This window comes from Eptesicus fuscus, chromosome 2, assembly GCF_027574615.1.
Source record: "Eptesicus fuscus isolate TK198812 chromosome 2, DD_ASM_mEF_20220401, whole genome shotgun sequence".
NCBI lineage: Eukaryota > Metazoa > Chordata > Mammalia > Chiroptera > Vespertilionidae > Eptesicus > Eptesicus fuscus.
Genome location: NC_072474.1, coordinates 39153607 through 39167639, shown reverse-complemented (window position 1 = coordinate 39167639; position 14033 = coordinate 39153607).

Genomic DNA, 14033 nt, shown 5'->3' with positions numbered 1-14033 from the left:
ATCTCTTCCCACCCTCCCCTCTCCCCCCTTTCCTTTGAGATTCATCAGTCTGTTCCACGTTTCCATGCCTGTGGTTTCTGCTCCTGTGCTGAGCATCTGCCCCCTAGTGGTCAGTGTGCATTATAGCTACCAGCCAGTCGGCTGGTCGCTTAGGCCTTTATATATATAGATATGGATGTATTAGTCGGGGTAATCTCAGTGTCTTACAAGACAAGGTGTTCACTTGGCTTCCTTCTGCATGGTTCTTCAGAATCCTGATTCCTTTTTCTTTTATCAAATCACTATCCACTGGCTATTCTGTATTTAAACAGCAAAAATATTGAGAGTGAGGAAAATCTTTTAGTGCATTTGTGTCTAGGCCTGTAAATGGAGTTCAACACTTCCATGAATGTTGAACTGACAAGAACTTGATACTATGGTTCCAATCTTTCTGCAAGGGAAGCTGCTAAACATAGCACTATTTGCCCAACAAAGGAAATGAGATTGGAGAGCTTCTAGCCTGTCTTTGCCACAACTGTGACCTAGGAGAAAGTTGCCTCTTGTCTCTTAAGGAATATCTCCAAGAGTATACTGAGAGTGAGAGTGAGAGTGGGAGTGAGGAAACAAACCACCTCATTTCTCCTTTGACCATTGGATGGCTCCTGGTGTCAGGTATTTCTCTCTTTGTAGGTCAGATTCATTTGCTCTTAGGGATACTCAATTGTTCTCTGGGCTGTTTAAAACCACACAACACAACAAACACTTGTGCATTTTCCTGTAATTGTTTAATTGGCTGGGGGAGTGAGGTCAGGTTGAAGATGAGTTAAGTGATTTAACTTGTACATAATTTAAAATTTTAAATTTATAAAGTAAACTTGCATAATATATGGAGTAAAATACAAAATTCACATGAACTTCTAAATGGGAAAACCCGAAATTTCTTTGAAATTCCATGTAAGAAGGGGAGGGACCATTATGCTGAGTATGTGAATGTGTTCATCTTGCTTTAGGATTATTTCGGGGAAAAGGTATCAGAAACACTGGATCATTCAAGGTGAACATATTATTTTTGTTGTCTTTAATTATTTAACTGAATCTTTCCACTTCTTTTTGTGTCGAATATTTTGTTATAGGTATATATGATTATTAAATATTAGCATAATCTGAATGTTACACACCAGCTATATGAAAACTTACACTTAATTAAACACTAAATGCTTTCCCACACCTTCAGTATAAATATACCAACATTCCTTCAGCTAAAAATGGTTATCACCCAAATGGCACTATGTCTGTGTTGCCATCCAAATGTTAAGAGCATTTCTCTCTTGCAAGTGTTCAAAGATAGGCAGGTGGAGAGGTGTTGTAAGACAAAGTATAGCCAACCCAAGTAACTCCTTCAAATTTGTGTCTGTCAACATTTCAGAAGAGGTGACTTGCTGTTGACTGGATTTCTAGGCCTAAGACATGTGTTTATTTGAATTTATGACTAAGTTTAACTCTTTCACTTCATATTTTAATATGTAATATTATTTTACTAGATATAAAATGCGTGGCAATGGTATCTAATTAAACAAGCTAATATGCACAAAGAAAGAGTTAATGATTTCACTCCTGCTCAATCTAACACCCACCCAGAAAAACATGTTTCTCCTAGATAACGCAAATACATATAAGCATACATATACTTAGAATTTTTAGATGTTTCTTTTTACAAAAAGGGAATTGTACCAAACACATTGCACTTCTCACTTCATGTATTATGAAAATTACTCCAGTTAATAAATGTGGATCTCATTCATTTTAAATCATAGAATATTCCCTAATATTATCTATAATAATAAAAGTGTAATATGCTAATTAGACCAGATGTCCTTCCGGATGACCTTCCGGATGAAGCCAGGGCTGTGAGGGAAGCCCTGATCCCAGGTGCCAGAGGGAAGCTGGTGCCGGCAGCCAGGGAAAAGAAGGCCTACTCTTGCATGAATTTTGTGCATTGGGCCTCTAGTATACCATAATTGATTCAACTTGGACACTCGTGGGCTTCTTTGCTTATATTTGTGTTTGTAAACCATTACAGAAATATCTGCAATATAGATATCCTATATAATAGAAAAGTAATATGCAAATTGACCATCACTCCAACACACAAGATGGCTGCCCCCATGTGGTCAAAGAGGGCCGCTCCCATGTGGACACAAGATGGCTACCACAAGATGGCCAGCAGGGGAGGGATGTTGGGAGGGACCAGGCCTGCAAAGGAGGGCAGTTGCGGGGGGGACCAGGCCTGCAGGGGAGGGCAATTGGAGGGAACCAGGCCTATAGGGGAGAGCAGTTGGGGGGACTAGACCTGCAGGGGAGCACAGTTGGGAGGGACCAGGTCGGCAGGGGAGGACATTTAGGGGCAACCAGGCTGGCAGGGGAGGGCAGTTAGGGGCAACCAGGCTGGAAAGGGAGGGCAGTTAGGGGCAACCAGGCTGGCAAGGGAGGGCAGTTAGGGGTGACCAGGTCAGCAGGGGAGGGCAGTTAGGGGGGACCAGGCCTTCAGGGGAGGACATTTGGGGGGGACCAGGCTGGCAGGGAAGGGCAGTTGGGGGAAACCAGGCCTGCAGGGGAGGACAGGAGGGGGGGACCAGGCCTGCATGAGAGGATAGTTGGGGGGGACCAGGCCTGCAGGGGAGGGCAGTTGGGAGGGACCAGGCCTTCAGGGGAGGGCATTTGGGGGTGACCAGGCTGGCAGGGGAGGGCAGTTGGGGGTGACCAGGCCAGCAAGGGAGGGCAGTTAGGGCAATCGGGCCAGCAGGGGAGCAGTTAGGCATTGATCAGGCTGGCAGGGGAGTGGTTAGGGGGTGATCAGGCTGGCAGGCAGAAGCGGTTAGGGGCAATCAGGTAGGCAGGCAGGCGAGCGGTTGGGAGCCAGTCCTGGATTGTGAGAGGGATGTCAACTGCCCATTTAGGCCCGATCCCAGGGGAGGGGTCCCAGATTGGAGAGGGTGCAGGTTGGGCTGAGGGACACCCCCCCCGTGCACGAATTTTATGCACCAGGCCTCTAGTCTTTTTATAATGGAACTTTTATTTCTTAATATAAACAACTAGATTTTGAAAGAACCAGTAAATGCATTTATTTTATTTTTTAGTTGACATATAATATTATATTAGTTTCAGTCTTAAAACATAGTGATTAGACATTTATATAATTTACAAAGTGATCACCTCAATAAATATGGTACCCATCTGACATCATATACAATTATTACAATGTTATTGACTATATCCTTTATGCTGTACATTACAACTCCATGCCCATCTTGCAACCATTATTTGGTTATCTGTGTCTCAGTGAATCACCACCACAGTGGGCAATTTTCAGCTTGCCAGCTCCAGACTGTGGCCCCTTAGCAAAACTTTTCACCTTGAATGGGCCACAGGAGCTCTGACTCTCACCTTGGGAGTTTGAAAGAGGCTCTTCCAAGTTTATTCCTTCCCTGGGTACTCTGCCTTAGCCCTAGAGGTCATGATTGCTCCCCTATATTCTATTCTTCTGTTCTTTCCAGTTCTCTCTATATACCTTAGTAGTTAATCCTCCTAATTAATAAACCTCCATATTAAATTTTCTCCGCTCAAATTACTAGCATATTTCCTGTCTCTTGATTGACACAGCATATCCCTGACTAACTGCTGAAAAAAGAGCATTTCGTCCCTCCTACCAGTTACAAGAGTATGAAACTAATTGTTTTTAGCCTCTAAAATTTGGGGCTTGCTAGTTATAGCAATTAAACTACCTGAGCAAACAGTCAAATTACAGCAGTATAGTAGTAGTTAATATCTGGTAAATCAAGTGCTCTAGAATCATTGTTTCAAGTTGACATAGCTATTCTCAAGAAATAATATTTTCATATAAAATTTGACTTATCTCATTCTAGTAAATGAAAATTCCACTCCACTAGAATTCTGATTGAAATGATATATTTATGAAATTTAATACTTTTATAATATTAACTTTTTACCCTGGGAAACAGATTATAGCTCTATATTTGTTCAGCTTTACATAATGTCCTTCAATAAATGTTTTATATTTTTTCATGCAGGAAATACCTTATTTGTTAAATTTATTTTACCACTATTTTACATTTTCTTAATTTTAATCATTGTTTTTTTTAAATCCTTTGGGTTTTTGTCATCTGAAATAGATCTAAATCTAATATTTCCATTGGTTCACTTCTTATTATGTTAATTGAAGCCTCTAAAAATGTTTGCATAGGCATGAAAGTAGATATCACATTTTTTGTGTTTGATTTTTATGGATATAACTTAATATCATACAATTTATTTTGTCATTTACTGTTAACAAATTAACTTGTCCTCTTCCTTTTACATAGTAGAATTTTAGGTAAGAAGTAGTTGCTGGGATTCAGTAACAGTAAGCCTCCACTAGCCACAGCTTCCCTTCATGGAATCTAAGGCATATTCCTAACCTTGAAATTGTCCACATAAGACTTGATTGGCAGAAGAAACTACAGAGCTCCGAGTGTTCGCTGCTCCCTTGCCTCAGAACTACCAACACAACTATAGGAGACTCAGAACTCCACATCGTCCCAATGAGACCAATACTTCCCTACCCCATAGAACTCCCGGTGTCACCAATGCAAATTGTTTAAGAAACCATCCCCCAAAGGATAATATAATTGGAGATAACTACCTCTTCCTGAAAGACGTTTAAGACTAATGCCATCATGCCCTAGATCCCTGGTTAGTCTACGCCCATCACTGAAATCCCAAGCCACTCCACACTCTTTAGACAGTCTTCATTCCCAGGCTCTGAGCCCCTGTATAGATCCCCTAAAGATCCAGTGATGGGCAACCTTTTGAGCTTGGTGTGTCAAACTTCGCCAAAAAACTGAGCATAACTCGGGTAGTGTGTCACTTTGAGGAAAAAACTAACTCCAAGATTCTAGTCGCAAATGTTTCATCTCAGGAGCAGCAAATGTTTCATCCTCGGCATGCGGCCGCGTGTCATCAGAAATGGCTACGCGTGTCAGTGCTGACACGCGTGTCATAGGTTCGCCATCACTGCATCTGATCAAGCCCTTCCTAGTCCTAACTGATTCTCCTACTAGGTCTCAGCTGAGGTGCTAGTGGCATTTGATGAAGGGGCCAGAGATGTTAAAAGTCCTGCCATTCATGGACAATTTCTGAACTATAAGAATTACTTCATGTAAATGGCCAATAGTTTATTTGTAGAGAAACAGTAAATTTTCATAAGTATCCCCTAAAACTCCTATCTTTCACCAGCAACAACTTCTCTATCCTCAACCTAATCTCTGACTCTTCATTTAAACTACTTGCTCTACGAGAAACTCAGCTAGTCTCAAGTGGAAGCTGCCATAGCTCCTAAACCCAAGCTCCTTAGTTTCAACCTCACCCAGATATCAGTCATTCTATGCTGCCCATTATCAAAATCTATGACCTGTAAACTTCAATGAAAAGAAACTGCCCTTTAAGAGGCTAGGTACATTTATTTGCAGAAGAAATTCCACCTACACATATGGTCACCTCTCAGGTTGTGGGATTTGAGAAAATCTTATCTTATTGCATAGAAATTTGCACTGGTAGTGTAACCAGGCAGCAAGCCTTATTTGAAGAGCTTTCCACCCTTCTCCCACATCTAGCTTATTTAAAACTTTCTAATTTCCCTCTGAGCCTGTGTTGTCATCTTCCTAGTAAAATTGAGCATGACTTGTGTCTCCTGAGAGAGCTTTCATGTGCTGCTCTGTGCTGTTGTCACTACCTCTTGCTATTGAATTGCTTTAGCCGGTGAGACCTACTTCCTGGGAAAAGTTTCTCCCACATACTCTTTTTTTATCCAGCTGGAAAATAACCATTCAGTAGAATGCTTATTTGAAGCTGCTACTGATGCCTCTGAAGTTCATGACCCCTAGTGCCTAGTGTGAAGCAAAATATTTCCTATTTGGCCCTAAGAAGAGTCTCAAATAAGCATTATCCTCTCCTGATCTCCGGTTCTAGTGTTTCTCCACATGCTGCACATGTAGTCATTGCCAGGACCCCACCATCAGATGCTCTGGTTAAACTGGTGTGAGGTGAGGCCCAGACCTCATTATTTATTCATTCCCTCAGCGATTCTAATGTGCAACCACCACTGAAAACCACTGTCACACTTTTATGTTAAGTTTGTAGCAGTTCCATCTTCTTCACTAAGAGTTTTTCTAGTCCTTCCATAAGTGAGGCCAGTTCTGTTTGTTGATTTTTGAGAGCATGCTCTCATACTTCCCTTTGCATTCTGGTGGATACGTTGTTGTTGTTTTTCTAATATAGTACTTTAGATTTCATCTTGTGGACACTCATCTTCTGAAAGTTATGTAATCAGTGAGGTCTCTGCATTATGTCATGTAATTTTTATCCGTCATCACTTTGGAGTCAGAAAATTCCACTCAGGCATATTCTCCCATCCAACCAAGGTCTAACCAAACTCAAACTATTCTTATACTAACAGGCTGATGGCAGATAAACCTTGTCTTTGCTATGCCTTCCCTAGAGTTCACAATTTTCAGGCATGTTACACAGGGTACAGCCAATACCTGCATAGTCACCTGCCATAACTATTTTCTTAAAAGTTGACTGGATATTCTTTGAGAATTTTACATTGATCCTTCAAGTCACCTTTTCCTAAATCTATAGCTATATAATATAGCAATCTCTCTGAGTTTATCATACACCTACTTTTATGTGGAACAAAGAGTCTGAAGCATATGTGCAGATTTAAGAGGCCACCTTATATTAATCATCCAACTCTGCTCTTCATAATATTAATCTATTCTTCTGTTGATATTCTCTGGGACAAAATCATAGTTTCTCATCAGTAACAACTCAAATCTACATATTGCCTGACTTTTCAAGGCCTCATTTAGAGAGCATAATTTTTATCCTTCTTTTTCACTTTATACTGGATTTTAATATCCAATTTCCCCTTCTTTTCTGTCTCTTCTATCTTTGAGAATCACAACTTTATCTTATGAAAATACCTGTATTCTTTTAACTTAGTCAGTCTTATTTTCGTATGTTTTTCTTTTATGGTACATTTTCTCTCTCTGCTCTTCTTATGAGAGTAAGATTAAAATATGTTTTTCAAATCACTCCAGTTTATCTTTAATAACCTGACCAAACCTGATTCCTAAAAACAGAAATCAATAGATGCAATACACTACATAAACAAAATAAAGGGTAAAAATTATATGACCATATCAATAGATGCAGAAAAAGCATTTGACAAAATGCAATGTCCATTTATGATAAAAACTCTCAGCAAAGTGAGAATAGAGGGGACATTTCTCAACATAAAGTCCATATATGACAAACCCACAGCTAACATCATACATAACAAGGTAAAGCTAAAAGCATTTTCCTTAGGATTGGGAGCAAGACAGTGATGTCCACTTGCACTACTTTTATTCAACATAGCATTGGAAGTCCTAGCCACAGCAGTCAGACAAGAAAAAGAAAAGAAATAAAAGGCATTCAAGTTGTAAACAAAGAAGTAAAACTGTCATTATTTGCAGATGAAATGATACTATAGAGAATCCTAAATATTTCATATACAAAAAGCCCTATTAGAAATAATAAATGAATTTAGTAACATAGCAGGATACAAAATTAATATTTGGAAATCAGCTGAATTTTTAAATACCAATAATAAACTAGCAGAGAGAAAAATTAAAGCAATTTGATTTATAATTGCACCAAAAAATAAAATACCTATGAATGCATTTAATCAAAGAGGTAAAAGACCAGTACTTGGAAAATTATAAGACACTGAAGAAAGAAATTAAAAAAAAAATACAAATAAATGGAAGCATATAGTCTATTCATGGATACATAGAATGAGCATTGTTAAAATGTCCATACTACGCAAAGCAATCTATAGATTTAATGCAAAAACCAATGGGATTTTTCACAGAACTAGAACAAATAATTCTAAAATTTATAGGAAACCCAAAGACCCTGAATAGCCATAGCAATCTTGAGAAAGAATAACAAACTTAGAGGCATCACGCTACTTGATATCAAATTATACTAAAAGGCTACAGTAATCATAGCAGCATGGTACTAGCATGAAAAAAAGATATATTGATAAATGGAAAAGAATAGAGAGCCTGGAAATAAACCCACACCTATATGATCAATTAATCTATGACAAAAAGAGGCAAAAATATACAATGGGGTAAAGAGAGTCTATTCAGTAAATCATGTTGGGAAGACTGGACAGATACATGCAAAGGAAAATAAAATAAAACTAGACCACCTTCTTATATCTTAAGTTTATATAAAAACTAGACGTCCGGTACATGAAATTCATGCAAGGGGAGGGGGGGTGTCCCTCAGCCCAGCCTGCACCCTCTCCAATCTGGGACCCCTCAAGGGATGTCCTACTGCCTATTTAGGCCCAATCCTGGATCAGGCAGTAGGACATCCCTCTCACAATCCAGGACTGCTGGCTCCCAACTGCTCACCTGCCTACCTGCCTGCCTGATTGCCCCTAACAGCTTCTGCCTGCCAGCCTAATCACCCCCTAACCACTCCCCTGCCAGCCTGATGGATGCCTAACTGCTCCCCTGCTGGCCCAATTGCCCCTAACTGCCCTCCCTTGCCAGCGTGGTCACACCTAACTGCCCTCCCAAGCCAGCCTGGTCACCCCTAACTGTCCTCCCATGCATGCCTGGTCACCCCTAACTGCCCTCCCCTGCAGGGCTGGTCCCCCCCACTGCCCTCCCCTGGAGGCCTGATCACCCCCAACTGCCCTCCCTTTCAGGCCTGGTCCCTCCCAACTACCCTCCCCTGCTGGCCTGATCGCCCACAACTGCCGACCCCTGCTGGCCATCTTGTGTTGGCCATCTTGTGTCCACATGGGGGCAGCCATATTTGACCACATGGGGGTGGCAATCTTGTGTGTTGGAGTGATGGTCAATTTGCATATTACTTCTTTATTATATAGGATAAACTCAAAATGAATTAAATACCTAAATGTAAGACCCAAAACCATAAAACTCCTAGAAGAAAACATAGGCAGTAAACTCTGAAATTGCCTTTAGCAATATTTTTTCTGATATATCTCCATGGACAAGGGACTACTTCAAACTAAAAGATTTTTTCATAGCTAAGGAAACCATCAACATAACAAAATGACAACATACTGAATGGGAGAAGATTTTCACTAATTTATAAAGAACTCATACAACTTAACACCAAAAAAAAAACAAATCCAATTGAAATATGGGCGGAGGATCTGAACAGAGATTTCTCCAAAGAAGACATACAGATGGCCAATAGGCAAATGAAAAGATGATCAATGTCACTAATCGTTAAAGAAATGCAAATCAAAAGCACAATGATATATCACCTCATACCTGTCAGAATGTCTATTATCAATAAATCAACAAACTAGTGTTGGCAAGAATGTAGAGTAAAGGTAACCTTGTACATTATTGGTGGGACTGCCAATTGCTGCAGCCACTATGGAAAACAGTATGGAGCTTCCTCAAAAAAATTAAAAATGGAAAAACTACCTATGACCCATCAATTCCACTTCTGAGTACTCATCTGAAAAAATCCAAAACACTCATTCTAAAAGATATATGCACCTCTATGGTCATTGCAGCATTATTTACAATAGCAATGGAAGCAACCTAAGTGTCCATCAATAGATGACTGGATAAAGAAGAGGTGGTACATATATATATACAGTGGAATATTACTTGGCCATAGAAAAAAATTGAAATCTTAGCATTTGCAACAACATGGATGGACCTATAGGGTATTATACTAAGTGAAATAGATCAGACAGAGAAGTACAAATACCATATGATTTCACTTATATGTGAAATCTAAAGAAAAAAATTAATGAAAAAAAAATAAAAAGAGACTCATAGAGAACAAACCGATGGCTGCCAGATAGGAGGCATTTGGGAGGATGGGTGAAAGAGGAAGGGATTAAGAAGTACAAATTGGTAGTTAAACAATAGTCACAGGGATTAAAGTACTGCCTAGGGAATATATAGTCAATAATATTGTAATAACTATGTATGGTGCCAGGTGGGAACTAGATTTATCAGAGATATCACTTTGTAAATTATATAAATGTCTAACCACCATTCTGCACACCTGAAACTAATATAAAATAATATTAAATGTCAACTATAATGGGAAAATTAAAATAAAAACAGCAGATGTACAGAACTGTTCTAATTTTAGTCATGCTAATAAAGTCACTGGATTTCCACTGTATGAGGAAGTTTCTCAAATTACTCAATATCTTGTTTTACATATTTTTACTTTTAGAAGCTCTTGAAGTACTAGAAGAGGATAATTAACACCTTCCTGCAGAGATTAGAACAGAATCCTCCAGGGAATCAATCAAAAAGCAGAACAGTGAGTATTCAATGAAATGTGAACTGAAGAATCTGCCTGTCAATATGATGCCAGCTCAGCTGTCTACATGATCTTTAAAATAGAAACTTTAAAAAAAGGACTTTTGTCACAGCCAAGTAAATAAAAACTTGAAAACAGTATTTTCATTTAAAAAAAAAAAGTAGTGTCCTACCAGCACAATTTCCCCTATCACTTTTGTCATTTTGTAAGTCAGGATGCAGAGATATGCAGAAACACACATTTGCAAGCATTTGTGTGTGGTATTGTAGTAAGGATTTGTGTTTCCATGTGTCATTCTCTACCAACACCCAGATAGCCTTAGAGACCCCTAAAACTGAACCAAAATTACAAGGTGTCCAGTTAGTGCCCCATAAAGGTTATCTTACAGTTAGGTTCTTGGACATGATAAATCCAAGGTTCCAGGGCCCCACCTGGTGTCGTGTCATTCCTGGCAGGTAGATGAAGGGACAAGTATACAATAGGCCAGGAGGCTCTTTGGAGTTCTTTCTGTCAAAAATCACTCAGACATGATGTTTATTTGTAGTAGCCTTTTTGTCTGGACTAAGGGAAGATGGATGAACTAAGACCTACTTGGACTTGTCATTAATGGCCCAAATCAATCACTGCAAAAAGTCACTGCATTACCTCAAAAAGAGGATTGAAACAAAGCATTCTGGTAAAATGAGAAATGACAACTTTACTGATGCTTTTTCTAATCATAAATAATTTGTTAAAGCATTCCATTGGTGATTGGAAGATAAGTGATTTGTTTTTATTAGGGTGTCAACATTGACTCAATTAACTTTCAAAAAAGCTGGAGAAATTTTAACCCTTCAGAAAGGAAGTACATAAGTAAATATACTCTATCTTATATGATAACTAGGAGCCCATTGCACTAAGTTTCGTGCAATAGACTTTTCCTTCACCTGGCTGCCGGCACCAGTTATCCACCAGCAGCAGTTTTCCTCTGGCCACCAGCCAATCAGAGCGCCTCCCGCCAGCACGATCAGCCACCCCGAGAGGAACTCCAATCGGGAGGCACTCCGATTGGGCGGGTGGCCAGAGGAAAACTGCTGCTGGCGGAAAACTGGTGCCAGCAGCCACGCAATCGGCCACCCCAAGTTCCGCCACCAGCGTCTGCCACAGCACCGGCCTAAGCAGCGCCGGCCGTTTAAGCCGGCAGGAGGCGCGGGGGTCGGGGACTCGCGAGTCCCCACCCCCAGCTCCTACCGCCAGCCAATCGGCCACCCTGAGTCCCGCCCCCCGCACCTCCAGCCGGCCCAATCGTGGGCGTAGCGGAGTGATGGTAATTTGCATATTACCATTTTATTAGGTATGATACCAGAAATCAACAAACAGAACGTTTGCACCAAATTTCCCATCTTAATACCTTTCAAAGCAGGGGATTGATGCCTTTGTAGATTGTACTGAACATGCAGAAACTCAAGTAGACCATGAAGTTAAGGCAGAGTGGGGCTATGGGAGGTTCCTCAGAGACCATATTTACGGTTCAGAACTGCCTCTGCTCAAAGCTGTCTTTCATTTATACTCCTTAGTGTACACACTAGAAAGTAAGCAAATGAAGCCTCATGAATATAGAATTAGTAGATATCATCTCTGTATTGGTTTTCTGGTCTTGGGAGCCCACTGATCTTTGGTATTAGCAAAGATCACGGCCCAAGTAATAGCTAAAATACTATCATACCCACACACCACCAACCCTTCCTAGATAGTTATTTGTATGGGATGTAGGTCAAAGATAGTGATAGATCATTTACCTTTGGGAAAACTCCAATACTCAGAGTATGAAGATGTTCCTCTTCTCTGGAATTTGTCCACTTTCAACAATGTAGGTGATCAGACAAGGAATACTGGATTAACTGTTTTCTAGACTTTTGACTCCAATATATTACAGCCCAGGAAACTGAAATAACTTGCAAATAAGATTGCAATGTGTCTATTGTTTAATACTAGAAATTGAGAAATGCCATGTTTCAGTTAAAAAAAGAAGAAGAAAAGAGAAAATATGAATTGAAGACTGGCAGGCTTTGTGTTGATGCTGGGTAGGTGTATAAAACGGGCCCACAGTGGGTGGTTTGTAAGCATCGTGAAGGAAGTGGTGACTAGCAGCCTAGTGGGCTCAGTAAGAGGAAGTCATGTTGTTCTCCCTTTTTGTTTACACAGTTACAAGACCTGTTTATTTCTTAGGGAAAAATATCCCACCAAAAACCAACGGCTAATGCTAATTAAAGAAGTAAAGAAAGCTAAAGGCGATGGTTATTTGCCAGAAAGTAGAGTTTGGAATTAGCTAGAGTAAAAAGATGAACTTGAGGGTAGTTCAAATACAGGACATAAACAAATCTACTATGTGCTCTAAAAAGGTACAAGGAAAAAAAAATCCATTATCTTTCTAGAGAGTCCAATAACTGTTCCAGGCGAAACAAACAAACAAATAAAAAATGAAATTTAATTAGAGATACTATTTGCTACAGTAGTATTTGCAAAATTTGACATTTACAAGTCTCAAGATATGTTGTTATTATAACGCATGAATTACAATTTTTTCATGGACTCAAAATTATTAGAACTGAAAATTTCCTGAATTAGTTTTATTTCATGCAACCATCAGTCTTCAAATGTAGAAAAGGTTCTGTCTTCATCTGCAGGTGAGGCAAATGAGACTCAAGAATTTTAAATGACAATTAACAAATAAAATGTAGAATTTGAAATCCAGGTCTAAAATACAGATCTATATGCCACACTCTTTACTAAATATCTGAATATTTGACTTTATTTCTATTTTCATTATGCCCTCTCATGCACTAAATGGAGCTGTCATCTGTCTGCCCTCTACTAAGCTACCCAAGATGGTTACATAGAAAAAAATAGTGCTCAACATACAAATGTAAAATTCAAAGCAGGTGTTCATTTAGATACTTCTTGATTCTCTTAATGAGGTTCATATGTCAAATTTTATTACATTGGGGCAAATTTAGAAATAACAGGAATCTTAGCCTTGTAGTCTATAAAATAAAAGGTGATCTGGTAAGAAAATGGGGCAAATGTAGAGGTTTGATGGGAAGAAAACAAATGCAAACAAGCACAAAGACTAAATTGAAATTTGATAGACTATTGACACAAGGGCAGAATTTAACCAAAAAATAAAATAGCCAGGTCGGCATAGTTCAGTGACTGAGCCTTAACCTATGAACCAGGAGGTCACGGTTTGATTCCCAGTCAGGGCACATGCCCGGGTTGTGGGCTCGATCCCCAGTGTGGGTTGTGCAGGAAGCGGCCAATCAATGATTCTCTCTCATCATTGATGTTCCCATCTCTCTCTTTCTCTCCCTTCCTCTCTGAAATCAATAAAAATATATTTTTAAAGTAAATAAAATAAAATCTTAGGAAGTGTTTCAAATAGGAGCGCAGTCTGCTTTGCACTGTTTGCCCCCATCACTGTCTGCCATTTTCATTCCCAGATGAGTCTGCATTAAACAGCAAGTCCAATTCACTTTCTGATCACTAGTTCCAGATGATGGCCCATGTATTGGGTCGCATAGTTTTAAAATAAACTACAAAATACAATAGTAGCCATCTGTTTTAGAATTTCCTGT